Raw genomic sequence first — 14,642 nt, forward strand, 5'->3', positions numbered from 1 at the left:
TGAATCTGTTAATTCTGTGAAGGTTTCTGCACATGGTTCATCCATGGCTCTGCAGTTAAAGTACAAGTGTTGGATTGATTATTAATTTTTTATTTTCTTCTGGTGGAAGACAACTTCTATTGGAAATGGGTGATATACTTACACACACACACACACACACACTCGTATCATATATATAATAGTATATATATATATATATATATATATATTATATATATTTATATATAATTACGGTTACTACAATCTGTCAAAATGCCCGTAGGTTATATATATATACTATATATATATATATATATATAATAATATATATATATCATATATACATATATATATATATATATATATATATATATATCTAATATATATATATATACATACATATATATACGTAAATAGCCACATGAAAGGTGAAAAAATCAAAGACCAGGTACCAATGCGCTTTCGTGTATTGCGTACACTTCTTCGGGGGGGTACAAAGTAAAATAAATAAATAGAAACATAAACAAGAAAATTTCACAGAACTAAGATCAAAGCCGAATAACAAGCAAATTATCATTACAAATTGTCACTACCAAACAAAGTAAGAATACTTTAAAAGAGCTTAAGAACTGAAACTGCAGTTAGTGTAACAGGCTGTTGTTAAAAGGTGTCTTGTATTTCCCTACAATATTTTATAAACAAGGTAACTATCTAATTTAAAAAGACCTGAACTTATATTCATAAGTTGATCGTTAAAATGCTTAATAAATGCAGATTCAATTATGTTTCTTTTTACAATATGGTTACAAAATATTACCTCAGATGCATTTTTCAGTCTATACTATGGTTAAAATCATTCATGTGTACAAATAAAGCACTTGTCGATTGACCTGTTCTAACTGCATAACGGTGTTGTTTTAGACGGTAATCTAGTTCTTTACCAGTTTGACCTGGGTATTTGTAATTACAGCCAGCACAAGGAATCGTGTAAATACAGCCACTAGTTTGTTTTGGGGAATTACGCACAATGATATTTTGAAGTGTTCCTGAATTTTTTTATACCACATTTATCTTGAAAGTTTTCAGTAATTTCTGAATAAAAGAAAGATTTACATTATATGGCAGTTTCAGTTCTTAAGCACTTTTAAAGTATTCTTACTTGTTTGGTAGTGACAATTTGTAATGACAATTTGCTTGTTAACGGCTTTGATCTTTGTTCTGTGAAATTTTTTTGTTTATGTTTCTATTTAATTATTTTACTTTGTACCCCGAAGAAGTGTACGCAATACATGAAAGCGCTTGGTACCTGGTCTTTTATTTTTCACCTTTTCATGTGGGCTATTTACGTACATATTGGCTCACGTGCTGTTTGGTGACTTATTGCGATATATATACACACACACACACACACACATATATATATATATATATATATATATATATATATATATATATATATATATATATATATATATATATAATATATATATATATATATATAAAGGTCAAAATTATTATCAACTAAAAAAATTCCTCTTCGGTTTACATATATGAAAATATATTAATTTCTGAGGTAGAGCGAGTTAGATATTAAAGGACATTTGTAGCTCGAATAATTTATATGAATTTATATACATACACACTCTTGAGTAGCAATGAAAGAGAATAAATCCCTGGCAGATGTGATGTCACGCTAATATATCTCGCAAAAAAGGATGCTCATAAAAATGAGCGAGCAAAGCGTCTGAAGGAAGACGAGAGACAGACAGACAGACAGTCGTCTTGGAGGTGCGCAACAGCTCACCATGACTCCTTCGAGGGAAGACAGCAGAACGACGCTGATGTTCCCCGTCGGTCTCTCACCATTCCATTAGATTAGTTTTCACCTGTTGTTCGTCTTTCGTCTTTGCTCTTTGTGAAGTGCACACCTACAGGGTTAAAGGTTTACGAATGATTCCTCCGTGACTGCGTAACATTTTGAGTGTTCATAAACTGAGAACGATTTAATTTGCTTCTGCTTTCCCCATTTTTCAAGTGCTGTTTTCCAGTATAAAACAGAAAAAACAGAATTCTTCATGATTTACTGTTTTTGTTTTGCAAGTATTTATTTATTTATTTGGAGAATTAATTTGAGTAGCATCACTGCTTTCTTAATTAGAGCGACATCAGAATGGACAAGTTCCGATCCTCTATTTTGCAGAATAGATACTTTCGTTATTTCTTGGCTTTAGACCAGTCTTTCAGAACAGTTACCCTACAACCAACCTGAAACAAGTAAATCGAGTTTTCTGTACAGCGTACAGTCAAGGCCACCGAAAACAGATCTCTTTTGGTGATCTCGGTAAAATGCTATCTGAGGCGCGTCCCATGAAACTTTAACCATCGCCCGGTGGTGGTCTATCCTATATCGTTGCCAGAAGCACGATTATGGCTAAATTTAACCTTTAATAAAATACAAGCTACTGAGGCAAGAGGGCTGCAATTTGGTATGTATGATGATTGTAGGGTGGATGAAAAACTTAATAATTTGCCACCCTCTAGCCTGAGTAGGTTCTAAGATCTGAGGGCGGACAGTAATAGTGCGGACAGAAATAAATGCGGACAGATAAGTGCGGACGGACGAGCCGGCACAATAGTATACAGAAAACTGAAATACATTTCGGGTAAAACTCTATTGATGCAGCCATGTATGCTCGCTTTAAAAAGATAAAGAAACAAGATACAAATTCTCCCTCGTTCCATCTCTACTACCACGTTATTACCTCCAGTTATGGGGCTTTTCATGAGCAAAGGTGCGTTCTGGCATAAAGGCTGATTTATCTAGAACAACAACAACAACAACAACAGGAGCAAAAGAATGAGCGTGTCAAGATTATATATTTCGTTAAGTTGGCCGATTCTGAAATTATCCTCAATAAGCCATATGTTTTCGAAAGTTATACGTCTCTAGGTATCGATTATAAAACCAAGCTTACATATACAAATATATATGCACTATGTAAATATGTACATGTATATACCTAGGCTACATATATAAATATAAATGTGTGTGTGTATTTATAATTAATAATAATAATCCAGCATGTTATGTGAATCCCCCGAGCGAGCCCAAGCGCTTGATATCACCCTCGGCAAAATCTATAAATTATTGATCATATTTGCCGCGTAAAATGACCGCCAATTTAGCACCCTCGCGGAAGCCGGGTATAATGTTACCTTATAAAACTGTGGGAGTAGAGATAGGTCCTCCTTTTTTTCTCTTTTCCTCCCCCGGGGCAGAGAGAGAGAGAGAAATTCGGAAGCTTCCCACCGCAGGGTACTGGCCGAACCAGGGGCGTGTGAAATTTGGGGTGTCCTCGGTCTCATCTCCCCCTGTCTTTAAAAGCACTGGTCCCTGCGTCCCCGAGGGACATTTTAGGGGTATCTCGTTACCTGTACAAACAGGCAATTGTATCACGCCCCAACTTGTTGGCTTTCCCGACGCATCAAACCACTGCATCATTTGTCCGGCAAGAGGGGTAGGGCCGCCCTCTGTGGCTGACGTCATTCATTGCTTCGCGCCTTCAAGGTCCTACGAATGGGCGCAGCGCTTTGTTGTCTTCTATTTATTTATTCTTGCGAATTCATCAGTCGGTCACTTAGCTGAAAGCTATGCAGGGCGCGGGGGAGGGGGTGGGGTGGACGTCTTTTCTCTCCGTGGTTCCATTATAGGTAGGATGACTACAATAATGTTTCTGTCACCTGATTTGGTGGTTAGATAATATCTAGAGATACATTTCCTTTCAATACACGTTCAGAGAGAGAGGAGAGAGAGAGAGAAAGAGGAGAGAGAGAGAAAAAACAACTAGTGACCTAATTTCTTCGTCTTAGTAATACGATGCGAAATGATGTAAAAAAATAAATTGTTTTCTTTATTATTATTAGTTTGCCCGGTACATAGCCACTATCGGCGTCACTAAGATAATTCTTTCCTTCCTTCAGGTCACCATTGATTCATTCCTTCCTTCAGGTCAACTTTGAATCATTCCTTCCTGCAAGTCACCGTTGATTCTTTCCTACCTTCAGGTAACCGTTGGTTCTTCACTTCCTCCAGGTCACCTTTGGTTCATTCCTTCCTTCAGGTCATTGTTGATTCATTCATTCCTTCAGGTCACCTTTAAATCATTCCTTTCATAATGTCACCGTAGATTCTTTCCTTCCTTCAGGTCACCTTTGAATCCGTCCTTCCTTAATGTTACCTTTCATTCATGCCTTCCTTCAGGTCCCCGAGCGCTATGCTGTTGTCGCTCGGTTTTTGCGGATGGATTATCAAGACTTGTTTTCCCTGATCAGAATTGATTTCATCTGTGCCCTTGGACAATGAAGCTTCTCACTTTGAACAAGCTAGAAAGTGTCCTTTTTGACACACGCATATATATATATATATCTATATATATATAGTATACTATATATATATATATATATATATATATATATATATATATATATATATATATATATATATATATATATATATATCTATATATTATATATGAGCGGACATAGTGTGAGGGGGTGTATGCGCTCGTGCGCGTGTGTGAATAGAAGCGAGAAGCGCACGACCGCGCGGTTAGTTCTGTGGACAAAAGGGGATGAATCCCCAACAATAACAAAGCAGCCTTAAGCACTTAATAACAACGTTATCATTTTTTTACAATGCGATGCCCATCGGCATCATGTCCCGTGATGAGAGCAGAATAGGAAGGTGGGAGGGATGGGAGGAGGGTGAGGGAGGGAGGGGAGTTTGAGGGCATGGAAAGAGAATTCCAGAGGCGGGAGGGAGACTTCAGAGTGGAACAAAAAACACGTCTAAGTTCTTGTTTACTGAAGGACTCCAGCCACCAGGACGTCTATCCAGAGAGACTGTAACTGTTGTTGCCAGTGTTTTCATAACTGCTTTACAGCGACTCATTTCCTGGTGCTTTTGTTGATTTTATTCTGTTTATAGGTTGTATATGTTTCATGAACATAAGAGCCTCTCCATTTGATTTATCAAGAGAGGATAATATGGAAATCTGGTGAGCAATATGCATATTATTATCGTATGGTTTAATCGGGCTCCAGTGAAAGCAGCATCCGTCCAATACTGAAGTTTTAGGCATAGAGTCCTCAATGTGGTCTAAACAAGGCGTGATACGACCTCCAGCTTCCTCGGGGCGTGTGCTAAAATATATGGTCAAATAGAACGTTGTTTCACCATGGAAAATCAAAATAGATACGCCATATCTTGCTAGAAATATTTTTTCTGTGCTGTTTAACATGCACATTACTTATATTTTTTTTAACATTTTTATTCTAATAAATAATCATAAATATAAATATCCTATCCTAAGGTTATTGTAGATTTAACTCGACCCGAAACACCTTTCTCAGACGTTCTTAGGGTTGCCTACCACAACCCTCACAACAACAACAACAACAACAACAGCAGCAGCAAGAACAAAGTAGTTGGTAGGCTTACTCCTCGAGTAAGCGAAAACAGCGACGAATGCTAAGTGGTTAAGGGCGTTGGGAAATGACTTTGCTATGGACCGTTCATCTCGGTGTCATCATCGTCTGCGCCTGACAACTTATCAGTTCTTCTCGAAAAGGGGGAAATAGCAGTAAATATGGGAAGGGAGTAGGTAGGGTAAGGTAGGGACAGAAGGGAAAGGGGGGAGAAGGTTCGAGGGTGTGTGGGAAGGGGAAGGTTCACGACGGAAAGATCTGCAGGATTGAATTTCCTTTCCCACCGATTCGCCTCTTTCTGGGGCGATGCTCAATTGTCCTAATCGATGGAGATTTCGAATCTAAATACGGTTTTGATATGATAAACGCTCTCGCTCTCCCTCCCTCCCTCCCCTCCCTCCCTCCCTCCCTCCCTCCCTCCTCCCTCCATTCCCTCCCTCATTCTCTCCCTAGGGTAAGCTTCTTATTAGGAGAACATTCTCTCTCTCTCTCTCTCTCTCTCTCTCTCTCTCTCTCTCTCTCTCTCTCTCTCTCTCTTTCTTTCTATGTTTCTTTCTTTTCCTTTTCACCTGTGCCTAGCGGCTAATTTATATTAAAATAACATTCTCTTCTCTCTCTTTTTTCTAGGCAAAGTTCTTATAGCAATAACATTCAAGTCTCTGTCCATCTCTCTCTTCCATTCTCTCTATTTTCCATTCTCTTCCTTTTTAAAACAGTCCTTTGAGGGTGAAGTTCTTAAAAGAAAGAAACTCTCTCTCTCTCTCTCTCTCTCTCTCTCTCTCTCTCTCTCTCTCTCTGTAGAATTTTTCAAAAATGAATTCCTCCACCAATGGGTAGACAAACCTAGAGGAAACAACATACTTGACATCGTCCTTTCAACAGAAGATAACCTAGTTTCTGACTTTTCAGTAGGGGCAAATCTAGGCAAAAATGACTACAAAGTGATTACATATCACATTAATATGCAACACAAAAAAAGATAAGAAGATACTAAAGAGATTAGACTACTGTCGAGGAGACCTAAGAAAACTAAAGGAGTATGTTAAAAATCTAGAGTACAACCAAAACACAGACATAGACAATTACTGGGAAGCCTTTCTAGATGAATACACAGAAAAACGCTCCAGATGTATTCCATTACAGCAAATGCTAACAAATGGCAACCCTCAGCCTAAGTGGTTCAACAGAGAAGTTAAAAATAAAATAAGAGAAAGAGACAAATTGCACAAAGCAATGAATCCACACCCGACACCAGAAGAAGCAAGCAGGCATAAAGAGCCCTGTAGAATGATGGATAAATTAGTAAGAAACGGAAAGATAAATGAGGATATGAGAGTTGCATCAGTTTGTAAGGAAAAACCAAAAGAATTCTTTGCTCATGTAAATAGTAGAAAGCCAATAAAAAATAGCATAGATCCCCTAAGAGACAATGGGGGAAACTTAGTGAACACAGACTTGGAAAAAGCAGAATTATTGAATAAGTTTTTTACTAGTGTTTTCACAATTGAAGACATTACCTCAATCCCTGAACCAGCTATTAAATATGAAGGGGCAGAACCACTGGACAAAATATTTACAGAAGAGGACATTAACAACAAAATAGAAAAACTAAACAAGTTCAAATCTCCTGGCCCGGATGGGATTCATCTAAGAGAAATTAAAAGGGTTAAAAGAGGAGATAGTTCCTCATCTATATAAACTCTACAGAAAAAGTGCAGAACAAAGAAAGGCACCAAAAGCATGGAAACTAGTTAATGTTTACAACAAAGGTCCAAGAGAAGAGCCCGGAAATTAGAGACCAATCTGTCTAACATCGGTCGTTTGTAAGATTTTTGAGTACATAAATGCAGATCAAATTGTGGATCACATTGATAGAAACAACTTCTTGTTAAATAGCCAACATGGTTTCAGACAAAGTAGATCCTGCCGATCAAACCTCTTGGAATTTTTTCATAACGTGCTTGGTATTTACGACAGTAGTAGAGCAATAGATATACTCACTCTACTTAGATGTCCAAAAGGCCTTTGACAAAGTTCCACACAAAAAACTAATGAAAACTTAGAGCTTTAGGAATTGTGGATCGAAGACTGGCTAACTAACAGAAAACAGAGAGTCGTAATAAACGGCGAAGAATCAGAATGGACAGATGTGACAAGCGGAGTTCCTCATGGGTCTGTCCTTGGCCCGCTGTTGTTTTTAATTTATATTAATGACACTGATGTAGGATTCACTGGCAGGATAGCCAAATATGCAGAAGACACCAAACTAGGTGTAAATGCAGCAGACCCAGAAACAGAAGAAAGTTTAAGAAATGATCTAAAGAAAATAGGTGAGTGGTCAAAAATATGGCAAATGCCTTTTAATGTGGATGAGTGTAAAGTGGTACAAATAGGAACAAACAACCCTCATACCAGCTACTGCTGCTTAGGAATGACATAAATAGTGTAGATCAAGAAGAGGATCTTGGAGTTGTTATTACCAAGGACTTAAAAGCCACAAAACAGTACATAAAAGCTGAAAAAGAAGATACAGAAACTAATGGGGGTACATACAGAGTCAGTTCAAATACAGAAACAAGGAAACGGTGCTGCAGCTCTACACATCAATAGTAAGACCTCATCTTGAATATGCAGTACAGTTGTGGTCACCAACACTAGGGACATAAAATGATTAGAAAGGGTACAAGCAAGATCCACAAAGTTAATTCCTTCCATCAGGCAAATAGGTTACCAAAGACTACTAGAGAGCCTGAACATGTATGGCTTAGAAAGACGACGATTGCGAGGACAACTAATAGAAACATTCAAAATACTGAAAGGCATAACGAAAACCAGAGAAGAAATAATGGATGGAAACTAGAGCTGAAGAGATACAACACATCCCATTGTGGGAACTTCTTTACATACAAGATATGTGACACGTGGAATAAATTGCCACAAGAAGTTGTAAACAGCAACAATGTAGAAGAGTTTAAAAGAAAGGTAGACAAAATCACTAGGACTCTTCATTGAACATTAAAACTGATGTCTCTTCGGATGGACTAACAAGTCTTTGAGACATCCTAATCCTTGTAACTCCTTGTAACTCTCTCTCTCTCTCTCTCTCTCTCTCTCTCTCTCTCTCTCTCTCTCTCTCTCTCTTGTTTTTCAGTGTAGTAGTTTTAGAGTGAAGTTCTCAGCAGAATAAAATTCATGTCTCTTTGCATCTCTCTCTATTTTTATTTCATTTCCCGTAGGGGGTTGGGGGTAGTGTCGTCATTGCACCTCATGTAGTGTGCTGAAGGGATTTGCAAGATTTGCAACTTTCCTTCGGTCCCTAGCTGCAACCCTTTCCATTCCTTCCACTCCCTCTGTTTCATATTCTCTTTCTCCCCATCTTACTGTCCACTCTTCTCCTAACAATTAATTTATAGGGCAACTGTGAGGTTTTCCTCCTGTTACACCTTCCAAACATTTTCACTGTCAATTTCCGTTTCAGCACTGAGTGGCCTTAGTATCCCCAGGGCTTGGCATGTATGCCTAAAAAACTTTATAAATAAAAAATGAAAGAATGTGTCTGTAGCAGAACATGCTCCATGTGACCACTGGAACCTTCTCTCGCACGCGGCAGAGGGAAAGAGAACGACTTCAAACGTATAAGAACCAATCCTAAATGCTAAAGACAAACAAGTCCAAAATGGGCCGAAGTTTCGTCGGCGCAATTGAGTTCTCTGTACAGCGTGTAATGCTGTACGAAACTCTCAGCCACGGCCCATGAAACTCTCAGCTTCGGGCCATGAAATTTTCATCTACGGACCGGTCGTGGGTTGTGTTGTTGGCACTAAGCGTTGCCAGACGCACGATGATAGCTAACTTTAACCTTAAATAAATAAAAACTACTGAGGCTAGAGGGCTTTCCACGTTTGATGATTGAAGGGTGGATGATCAAGATACTAATTTGCAGCCCTCTAGCCTCAGTAGTTCTTAAGATCTGAGGGCGGACAGAAAAAGTGAGGACGGACAGACAGTTTTCTTTACAGAAAACTAAACAGGGAATTTTTCCATACTAAAAATGATGTCCTGATACCCGTGTTTTAATTTTTACTGTATTGTTTATTTTGTCAGTTTTCTGCTTATGCAAGCACCTCCTCCTGTTTAATGGAGAACATTTACAGGGAATAATGAAATCGGCCAAACAGGATGCCAGGAAAGTGGCTAGCATTAAGAATTGAGTGGGTGTGGTCGTCAGATGTCTCCAGATTTAAATACAATGCATCGAAGATGTAAATGTCCAGAAGTATGGTTTGAACAATTATGCACAAATTTATATATATATATATATATATATATATATATATATATATATATATATATATATATATATATATATATATATATTATGTATATATATGTAATAATAATATGTATAAATCTATATATACAAATAATACGTACGTATGTGTACATATAGACATATCTATCCATCTATCTATCTATAATATGCGGCGCTTTTTGACAGTTTGATTTAGCTGTACGTAATTCTTGTTTTCGCAGGTTACCGTCGCTACATATTTCGTTTTGTTATCTAGATCAGTTTCATATGAACCTTTTAAGGTTTGTACATCCATCATGGTATTTAGCATATACAGTTACTGCTTACTCTAAATGCCAGGATGAATGTACAAACTTTAAAGGGTTCATATAAAATTGATCTAGATAACAAAACGAAATAGTATGTAGCGGACGGTTGTCCTACAAAAACAAGAATTAGGGGCAGCCCCAAAACCAGACTCAAAAAGCGCCACCTGTTTCTCACTGCGGCCTTTTTTCTGTTTTAATTGACCGCTCGAAGGATGATCTTTGCCATCATCCTGGCAGTAATAACGTTCATTTCTACTACTGCGTCCGGATCAATGTTTGGTCAATGTTGTAATAAGCGAAACCGTTGGATTATATTTACTTACGGTATTTTGTATTCAGATTTAGACGTATTGTGTGGTGGGAGGGGGGGGGGGGGGGTAGGGGGGGGGGGTTTCCTTCTGGGCCACTAGAAGCAGAAACAGCGAAGAAGTCACATCCTCAAAAGACACGATTCGCAACTTGATCTCATTCGCTACTTTCACATATTATTAAGCTCGTTCTTTTTCCAGATATTTTCTTCTCTCTTCCCCTATTCTTTCCTCCTCCCCATGCTTCTCCCTCCCCCCACCCCCCCACACACCAACAAGCAGCCCACCCCGACCCCCCACCCACCCCCCCTTCCCAGCAAGGCAGCAGAGCAGCTTGCGTAGCTACCCCGAAGGGTTGGAAGCAATTAGAATTTTGTGAAAGAATTCGTTCCGGTGTGTCAATACGCTGTCGAGTACTTGACAAACTGAGTCGGGAGAACTGAGGTGCGGGGGGGGGGGGGTGGGGGTGGGGTGGGGGGGCGGGGGGGCGGCAGGCAGGGCTTCTTCCACGCTGACTTACGCTCCGGATAACTTTAGGCTTTTGTCAATAGACATAGACATAGATAGAAATCACAAATACGCAGCTCTCTTGCCCCGGACGCTTGCGTTGTGTTGCTTGTCGTCTACGTCCTAAGAATGCACAAAATGATGTTGACTCACAAACAGTGGAATGAATAAGAAAGGAGAGAGAGAGAGATATAGAGAGAGAGAGAGAGAGAGAGAGAGAGAGAGAGAGAGAGAGAGAGAGAGGACCTCTCATGACCTCCAGCCTCCCGTCTCATAGTTCTTATCCAAAAAGGTCTGGGTTATGTATAATTTCAGTACTTTCGTACCTAATGGAAGTCTACTAGATTCCAAATCGTATTCAGCCTGCCAAGTGTTCGAGTTACGTTTTTAGTTTTTTTAGTTTTCTGTAAAAGAAAACTATTGAAATGGCTTTGTCTGTCCGTCCGCGCTTTTCTGTCTGACCTCAGATCTTTAAAACTACTGAGGCTAGAGGGCTCCAAATTGGCATGTTGATCATCCACCCTCCAATCATCAACCATGACAAATTGTAGCCCCTAACCTCAGTATTTTTTTTTAAGGTTAAAGTTAACCATAATCGGGGTTAAAGTTTCATGGGCATGGGCTCATACAGCATTTTAACGAGACCACAGAAAGATAGATCTATTTTCTGTGGCCTTGATTATACGAGCATGCTGCACAGAAAACTCAGTTGCGCCGGAGAAACTTCGGCGCATTTTTCACTTGCTTAGTGTTCATCTCAAGAGAACATTTGTTATAACAAACAGCACTCGGTCCTGCAGGATCTTAACTGCTTTAATCGAATGGGACTACAAATGACTGACGGTAGTGGCGATAAACAATGGAAGAAGGAGTCCAACCAAACGACTAAATTTACCTTAAAGCTATTATATTATGTACAAGAGGTACGATATGTACAAGTGAGGTCAGGGATTAGCCAAATTTATAATAAAATTAATAATACAGCAGTAGTCAATGAAACAATAAAAATTAACCAAAACGAAACATTTGCTCAAACCACGATGATTTTGAAATAACCAGAGCCATATGCTTGCTCAATAACACCATAATAATATAAAAAAATAACCAGTCATACATTTGCCCAAAAACCTTAATGATAATAACAACCGGAGCAATACACTTGTTTAAAATCATAATAATAACAACCACAGCCGTACATTTGCTAAATATCATATCCACAGGCACATGACTTGAAAATATAAAAAATATCCAGAGAGTCGAGACCACTATCAAAGGTCCTCGAGGATGACCATTTGAACACTCGTGAAATCGTCGAAACCATCACAGGAAGGCGAACAGGAAATTCTCCAAAAAAGCTCAGACGATCACCAGAGTCGATTCGACTGCCACACTGCGTCTCAGGATGAATACCGCCTCTGAACTGGCAACGAAAGTTGAGCAACCAGCTCATCCTCGAGAACTTGACTGAAGTTCTCGTTCTTCAACAACGGCGGCCAACAGTTGACCAATACTTGCAGTTCCAACCATCTCAAACTGCTAAGTTGTTGAGACCTTGACCAGCTCCTGTGGCCAAACCGAAAACGAATATGAAAAAGAGCGGCCGGCAAACTTCGCCTCGCACCAACACAAAAACACTGGAGGGCAGGCTTAAAAGGTAAAACAATTAGTAATGGGTGTACGGACATCTTTGTTGCCTTGTTGTTTGTATGTTTGGTTGGCTTTTGAGATGATGTCGGCGCTTCCTTGGGATCAGTCGTTTAGCTGCTATGCTGACCAGTAGGGTGTGGGCCGATGAGAAATCGCCCCTAACAAACGCCGGTCCTATTTTTTCCATCAAAAAGTTCCTCGCTGACGAGTGGGTTCCATACTCAATCTGGTAGCTCGAGTTTGCTTCCCACAACTGCCAGCACGGAATCAGAGGGTACTTATTTCTGGAGATTAGAAAATAATTTTCTGAATATAATATGGTCCGAATCCCACAATAAGCTGTAGGTCCCATTGCTAAGAAACCAATGGTTTCCAAGCCATGTAAAAAATCTAATCCATCGGGCCAGCCATAGGAGAACTGTTAATCAGCTAAGTGGTCTGGTATAACTAAGATATACTCAACTTATCCCATCAAAAGTATTCTCCAATTTCCTCCCTCTCGTACGTTTGTAAACATTTTACCCTTTTGGTGGGTATGAAGGTTGGTCGGGAGTGGGCAGGTTGAGTTGTTTGTTCGGCATGGGCTGAAAAACCTGCAAGTTCTGGAGTCTCTCCGGACTCTTTTGGTTGCTGTCAGCAGTGTCGGTTGAGAGTACCTCCCTCACGATGTCCAAGGACGACTTAGCTTGGTCGCCCAATAGTGGGCGGTGTGATGAATCGCCGTCTCCCGTCTTTGGCCCACATAGGTAAGGAATTTCTTGGCTCTCAGGGTGGGTAAAAGCTGGATCAGAAGATTGTTTCCACCCTGAAGAACGATGCCTTTGGTTTGTGGGGGGGCGAATAGGAGGAGGCGGCAAAGGTTGCTGGTGAGGTCAGGCGTGCAATGCTCTCGTCTCCTACGGGTGGGGACTACACGTAGTTGAAAAACTTCTTGGTTCTTGGACCGGGTACTGGGCTGAAGCGGAAGATCGTTTCCGCCATGGAAATCATGTCTCTGGGTTGTGGGGTGCAAACGGTGGAGGCGCATGGAGGCAGCAAGGGTGGGTCACTGGCAAGGTCGGCCTCATTGGTGGTGGCTGAGCTGGCCATCCCTGTTAGTCGGACATCTCTCATCGGCGTCTCGGTCACTCCAGGTCACTAGTTTATTGCCGAGTTAGAGCTGATTTATGTACCGAATTATTCACAGAGGCTATTGCTGTTGCGAGTTGCAATGAGTTACAAATCTCTGACAAATTGAAACAGGGATTAAGTCTGGCCATCTGTGTTTCTTCACAGACATAAACATGCATACAGTATGATCATTACAGTGGTGATCATAAATGAAATGTGACAATAACGGTTGCAGAGAAATATGTATAAAATTCATATGGGAGAAGTTGTGTTTCTTCAACCACGTGTTCTTCTCGCCAGGTGACTCATTGGAAGAGAAAGTCATACACTGGTGGTCCTCTGGCCAGGCACACACGTTGGCAGTACAATGCATTCTACAAAGAATGCCTTGTAAATTTTGTGATGTTTTTCTGATTAAAAAGGCAACATCTGTATGTCAAGTTATTTCATTATTCCAATCTAACCCTTCTCTTTAATCTCCGACCGTTATTTTCATTATAAAAATCATCATAAGTGCTAACAGCAAAGGTGATAACATTCCATTGTTTACTACAAATTTATTTGACAGGGTCCATCATTATGACCTTGCATCTACCACGTTCATGGATAATATCAGTTAGATTTGTGTGTTTAACAGAAATGCCACAGGGACGCTGGACCTTTCAAAATATTGGTCTGTTGCCACTGTCAAATGCCTTCTCGTAATCTCCCAATCTATCAGGGTGGGATTTTTAAAATCCATACGCTGTTGAACAGCATACCTTTTCAAATCCTGCCTTTTCTGAAACCAGCCCGTTCATCTCTGGGCATTTTCGCAAATTCTTTCTCCTTCCTACTGAGAATAAACATATCGAATATTGTCATTACAGCCAGCTCAAGTGCAGTGTCTCTATAGTGCATTAAGTCAAGTTGCGTTTCGTTGCTACCCGTTGCCATGACTTTCCAATCAGGTTTTTTTCCCTCATTCCAACCTTAGTGCGTATG

At 39.8% G+C, this 14,642-nt stretch overlaps 1 protein-coding gene across 1 annotated transcript in view; it reads right to left on the minus strand.

Moving 5' to 3' along the window:
* The window catches only part of LOC135196957 (LIM/homeobox protein Lhx3-like), a 314,229-nt gene that overhangs the window by 130,068 nt on the left and 169,519 nt on the right, over positions 1 to 14,642 (minus strand). The window lies entirely within an intron of this gene.

This window comes from Macrobrachium nipponense, chromosome 18, assembly GCF_015104395.2.
Source record: "Macrobrachium nipponense isolate FS-2020 chromosome 18, ASM1510439v2, whole genome shotgun sequence".
NCBI classification, from domain to species: domain Eukaryota; kingdom Metazoa; phylum Arthropoda; class Malacostraca; order Decapoda; family Palaemonidae; genus Macrobrachium; species Macrobrachium nipponense.